This window comes from Alligator sinensis, unplaced genomic scaffold, assembly GCF_000455745.1.
Source record: "Alligator sinensis unplaced genomic scaffold, ASM45574v1 scaffold76_1, whole genome shotgun sequence".
NCBI classification, from domain to species: domain Eukaryota; kingdom Metazoa; phylum Chordata; order Crocodylia; family Alligatoridae; genus Alligator; species Alligator sinensis.
In genome coordinates, this window is record NW_005841865.1 from 4,180,530 (window position 1) to 4,186,880 (window position 6,351).

The 6,351-nt window shown below is 43.0% G+C and overlaps 1 long non-coding RNA gene across 4 annotated transcripts in view; it reads left to right on the plus strand.

Moving 5' to 3' along the window:
• LOC102381443 overlaps positions 1–6,351 on the plus strand; it is a 29,571-nt gene that overhangs the window by 18,061 nt on the left and 5,159 nt on the right. The window contains exons 2-5 of one of the 4 annotated variants that reach the window (XR_001358891.2): positions 565–709; positions 1,248–1,375; positions 2,898–2,956; positions 5,498–5,668. This is a non-coding gene — a long non-coding RNA (uncharacterized LOC102381443). Of the gene's footprint in view, positions 1–564; positions 710–1,247; positions 1,376–2,897; positions 2,957–5,497; positions 5,669–5,775; positions 6,154–6,351 lie in introns of those variants that run through there. The other 3 variants (XR_001358889.2, XR_001358887.1, XR_001358890.2) reach the window with 3 other exon arrangements.

Sequence of the window (6,351 nt, forward strand, 5' to 3'; positions counted from 1 at the left end):
ATCTCTGTGAAGGACAGTTTATCCAGGCTGGTATTTTTTTTCCTGCCTTTGTAAGTGCTGAGACCCAAAAGAAAGAGTAAATGCTGCTGTTGTTACCACTACTGATAAACTGATTCTCTGCCTGTTCAAGTGGTTGGATTGCTTCTGTTTGGTGTTGAGGGTTCCTGGGTTAAGGCATCTCCAGGGGCTGATTTTTCATACGGACACACACGAAGCAGGATTTCTGCAGTCTTCCATCACTTTAACCACAAGAGCTTTCTCTGGGATGTAATTACCCTGTTGTAATAGACCAAATTTTGCATTTGGGTCTCCAGAGAGAATGCTGATGTTGTGCTGTGTTCTGATTTAATGCCACTACCAGTTTACTGTTCTTCATATTTAAATCCAAGTTCTGTACCTACATTTTTCATTAAGTAAATATTATAGCTATTTGCTCTCCTTATTATGCAGTATTCTCAAGTATCAAGGTAATTTTGCTTTGATTACCAAAAACACTCACAAGTTCAGTACATTATTAAAAATTTAGATCAGCTACTGTACATACTGTACCCTTTTCACTTACAGATGGAGCATAAGGAGATTTACTAATGAGCCTGAAGTTGCTAACAGATTCTGATGGCAGACACGACAATTAGTATACTATCGTCATAAACAGAGTGATTCCGTTATCAACTGACTTCAACAGAAAAAGCATAAATAAATCAGTTTGGTATGTTTTGCATTGTACAATAATATAGGGCATCCTAGGTCCTAGAGGTAAAAACCTGTTTAAGACCTTTAATAATTTGGGCTGCCCAACTGCAAAGGTAATTTAAAAAAATCATGTGCAAATGTCAAAAAATGAGTTGGGAAATCTGAAGATAACGTAAAATTTTCAGGCTGATTAGAACTATCTAAATTACAAAAGCAGTAGACTAAGCTTTCATTTTGGTTTTTGTAGAGATAAGCCACCATTTTGGGGACAAGCTGTTGAAATCTCTAAATTGCCTGTGGTAGGTAGGGTCCAATTACTTTGAGGCAGGCAGAGCAGCTCAGACATGTAAGATATTGGGAAAATGTCAGTACCTGAATAACTTTGGGATAAATTCTCTCTAAAAATGAGCCTCGGAACTAGTGGGCAGTTCTTTTTACATGTGCAAAAACTGAATGTTATCATACGCCAGCTGGATACATATTCTTACAGGTGCTGAGCTGTGTAGGCAAATTGTCATTGGCATGTACAATTACCAATTTTCTTGTGCAAACAGATGCAATTGCCAGCCCATTTTCAAAGGCCACCTGACAACTGGGCCATAAGCAGAACATAAAGCAATTACGTTATAAAAGATGCAAAGGATTTCCAAATGGAGAGATTCCCATAGATCTCAACTATCAGGTAAGTTATCAAACCTGCATTGGCTGAATGGGACAGATTCAGATAAAGAGACAGAAACCCTTACAGGAATGCATAATTTCCAGGGTGAAATAGAGATCTTTATAGAAGTTGACATGACATGAGAAATTAACACAGGAAACAAAATGGTATGTTGATGTTACACGAAAGAAAAGTGAAATGCAGGTATGGAATGACCTGAGTGGTTAAGTGACTATCAGGAATTGTTAAAGACAATACTTGAGAAATAAAGATTGCAGAGATGCATGGATAATGAGTTTCCAGTATGGTGCCTAAACTGAAAATTTAAAAAATAGTAATTTCAGGTTATTCAACTCTCTCTCTTTTTTCTAACTCCTGATTTGAAATTTAGGTCAGTTTTCCAAAACAGAAAAACAAAATGTATGGACTTTTCTAATTTATTTTCCCTTTTTTAAATAGTTTTTGCCTTAAATTGTTTACAAATTTGGGTCCAATTCTGTGGTCACCCCAACACTATATGTAATAGTGTTGGGGTGACCACAAAATATTGGCAAATGTACTGTTTGCCTCCCCCCCCCCCCCCCCCCCGTCTAGGTAGGGAAATTAGGACTAAAATGATTATGTATTTTTTCTCTAGGATACTAAAAAAATCACTAGTGAGATACAGTATAGGTCCGACTTCGGGAGCAGGAATTCTATTCATGTTCACAAAAATTACTTAATCGGTATATAATTTTTATGAGGTCTTTAGGACAAGAACAATTTTTTTTTACATTAATTCTAGCATCCAGTACAATAGGCATCCCATTCCAGCTCGGAGTTTAGCTGCTAGTGCCATACAGTCACACATGCAGCTATAAAACGGGCTAGCTTAATTGCATAAACAGTACAGGTTTAGAGTTTAGCTGCTAGTGCCATACAGTCACATATGCAGCTATAAAACAGGCTAGCTTAATTGCATAAACAGTACAGGTTTAACTTTTAATAACGGAGTTAATTCCTGCCTTAAGGAATGTATGTAAAAAGGCAGGGGAAGCTACTGAGATATACTTACAATAGGTAGTAGTATGTCAGTGAGAAACCAAATCATACTTCTCAAAATTGATTTTTTTTTTTCTTTTATTTTTTTTCATCAGCAGGCTGAAACTACAGCCAAAGACAGCATTGTCTATGGGACCATGTTTGTTTTTTGTTTGAAAGAGCTGTTTAAAAATATACTTTAACTGCTGGCTCTCTTTCAAGGTCCATTGAGTTGCTTCATTGGAAGAAAACTGTAGGCATGAGCCTCACAGCCATTATTACAAATGAAGTAGATATGTTGTCATTTTTTCAAAATAAACTGATTTTGATGATGATGATTTTGCTTGCCCATGGGTTTCAGAGAAGGAAAAATTGCTTGTAGGGATGAATGAAACACAGAATACCTCAAGGACCTCCCAAACCTCACAGAAAGATTCAGAGATATTCGGCATTGATTATTACTTGATTCATTTTAAAACCTTTTACTAATATAAGTTGCATTTTACTAACTTTTTTTGAATAGGTCTCAAGTTACCCCTTGGCCATTTGCCTTTCTGCAAGGTCTCTTTCTCTGCTTCAAAGGTCTGATATCATTTCCTTTTTCTCCCATCATCCTTTCTCTCTCTCTCTTTTCTCCCCCCCCCCCCCCCCAATCCAAGGGGTGCATGCTAGGGCTGTGCGAAACAGCACTGTTTTGTTCCAACTTCCATTTTGAGTTTGGTTTGGTTTCGAAACCACTGTTCTGCTTTGTTTTGATATTCTGCCCATAGGCTATAATGGGGAAGCACAAAAGTGCCTAAAACTTTGTCACTTTTTGCCTGATATGAATGAAACTTGCAGGGATGGTAGCCCCATCTGAGGGCATGACGCCTGCCAAGTTTCAAGGAGATAGGCGAGGGGTTTCTGGGAACCTCAGGATGCTGACAAGCAAAACTCATGATGTGTGATTGTGTGTGTTGTCCATCCCTCCCACAGAGCACTGGGATTGGAAGGGACCTCAGGGAAGGATCGCTGTCACTGGCCAGCTATGCAATCAATATAAGAGCAGTCCTTTCCCCCTCTTCTCCCTCCCTCTCCTTTAGTTTCTGTTTCCATGCAGGCAAGCCCAGCTTGAGCTTCAAAACTTGAAATATTTCGAAACTTTTGAAACATCTTGACTGACCCCCCCCCCCTCCCCCATTTCATTTTTGAGGCTGTTTCGAAGCCCTTCATTTTGCTGTTTTGAGGTCAAAACAAAACAGCGGGCAAAATTTCACACAGCCCTAGTGCATGCCGCTCTGGCTAGATTCTTTGTTGCATCTCCTTACTGATACCATGGAGAGGATACAGCCTTGGAAGTAATAGGCCAACTTTTACCTTGTTCAAGATTCATTATACACCTTCAGGGTCTGTGGTCTGACGGCCCCTAGCACTGAGCATTCTGGGCAAATTCCCTGTTAGGATTTATGGTGAGATCAGGGAAGCCAATATCCTATTGCTGTACAATGGGAACTCAGCATTTCTCTCCCTGCCCCTTCCAGCTCGTGTACAGTGAGACAACAAAATTGCATATGGGGGTTGGAGTTGTAAAGGAGATAGAGGTGCCAATTCTGCTATAAGTTCATTCCACTTCTGCTTCATCAGTCTTTCTTCTTTCTTTCTCTCCACCAGAATTGCCCTTCTGCTCCTGGTTTCATAATTCATGGGTGCTTTTACACGCAATGGGGGCCTAGTTCCCCCTAAATTGAAACGGTGGGTTTTTAATTGGTGGGTTTTGAATTGTGTCATTTAAAAACCTATGATTTCAATTAAGGGACTTCCACGTTATAGCCCCCATTAGCTCACTTGCCTCTTTCCTGCCTCCCCCACGCCCCCAGCTCCACCAGGAAAAACAAAATGCCAAGGGGTCGAATCCTTTTCTTTTCATTTCCCAGAGTGTACCTGCCCTTCCTGAGGGGGGAGGGCCAAGCTGCCAACAGGCCAAGTGGCCCCTGAGCTTCCCTCCATGGCAGTGGCTCCTCCCAGGTGGCACCCATCCACTAGCACCCCACCTGGGTGGTCCAGGGGGGTGCTACCACCGTGGAGAGAAGTGATGGACCCCGTGAAGCTAAGAGGCTGTGTGTGTGACCTGGCAGCAGCTGATGCTGGCAGGCTCAACTGAGGGAGGGAGGACAAAAAAGGAAAAACATGGCGAGGAGCCTGATCTCTTTTCCTCCAGGAGCCTGCCTGCCTGCCCGAGCTGTGCAGGGCCTGGTGCTTTCCTCTGTGGCAGTAGCACCCCCCAGGCTGCTAGTGGGTGGGTGCTGCCCGCCTAGTGGTCCCAAGGGTGCTGCAGGAATGATGGGAAGCACTGGGCCCTGTGCAGCTCAGGCAGCCTGGTCGAGGGCGGCCGGGCTCCAGGAGCAAAAAAAAAAAAAAATCAGGCTCCTTGCTCCTTTTTCCTTTTTTTCCTGCCCCCCTCAGCTGAGCCTGCCTGCACAAGCTGCCACCTAGTCACACAGCCCTCAAGCTGCACAGGGCTTGGTGCTTCCCTGCATGGTGGCCATTACCCTGAAAACAGCCAGGTCAGGTGCTAGCAGGCAGGTGCTGTCTGGAGGGCATCACTGCTGTGGAGGGAAGATCCAGGGTCCCCTGCAGTTCAGAGGCCACTTGCCCATTGGCAGCTTGCCCCCTGGCAGCAGGAGAGGCAAATATTCCTGTGCCCCATGTACCATCCCCACTGCCTTCCTGCTGCCTGGGACTGCCCAGGAATAGGCTGGCTTGCCCCTGGGGCAGAGTGGCAAGGCGGCAAGACAGCTGCTGGGTGTTTCATAGTTTCAGGGTCGGAAAGGACCTACACCAAGCCCAAGCTTCCCTGAGCATGTCTGGGCTTCCAGCGCCCTCTGCACCATTGGACTTTGTTATGTAGAAAACTAAAATAGCTTGGATGGGTTTTACCTTGTTACATTACAAAGTCCTTTAAACCAAAATATGCTTCTGAATGTGTACATCTTCACAAAATTCAATTGGAATACATCACTGAATGTGTAAACAGCAATGCCATTAAAGTGTGCAAAAGGGCAATTAAGCTGCTTTAAAGGTCAATTTTGTCGCGTGTATAAGCACCCCTGGAGTCCACCTTCTCTGCTCTTCTTTCCAACACAGGCACTTGCTCCTCCTCAGCCCAGAAAAGATTGGCTGACAATATCACAACATCATCAAAGCAGTACAATAACTCCATTATGGTGCTGCAGCCACCAAATACAGGACAATGAAGTTGTCAGACTGTCAGGTTTTGGAATGCTTTACTTTGTTGACCAAGAGTGAATTTCAAAGCACCCAAAGTCCCAATGGGAGGCATGTATTCACCTGTGTCCAACCACAGCTCCACTCTGGATATGAAGAGAAGGGTGACTTGATGCATAGTTTTCTTTTCTCTGTAGGCTCCAGAGATCTTTTTTCATGCAAGTCTCCCTGAGGAAGTAGCTGCTGTTTAAACTGGATCCTGAGCATCCACACCCTTGACTAGCACTGAAGTTTGCCAAAAGTGTGCGCCAGATGAGAGACGAGGAGGAATTTTAAAGGTTTTGGTCCCCAAGGAGGTAGCTGTCATTAACATAAATTAGTACACCCTTTTTGTCTTTAGATGTTGCTATATTTGTCTCATGTCTACAGCTAATCCACTCTTCATTTAATTTCCCATTGACATATTAGTGTTTTGAGAGGAATAGAGACAACTGTAGCGGATGTCTAAAAGCCACTTGTACAAATGCATTCTGAATTTTAAAATGTATTGCATCATCCAGCAAACTGTCTATTAAATGGCCTAGTCTTTTTTTTTTTTTTTCTAAACTGGGGTCAGTTGCATTGCTTTGTTGGCTATAACGATCTTCCCACTGAAGAACTAGTCCATTCTGGTTAGAAAGAGACCCTTTTGTTTGCTGTACGTTGATCTGCGCTTTAGGAAATAGGAAGTCATGGCTGGTATTTCACTTCAGCCGGATTAACCTTTGTAACCC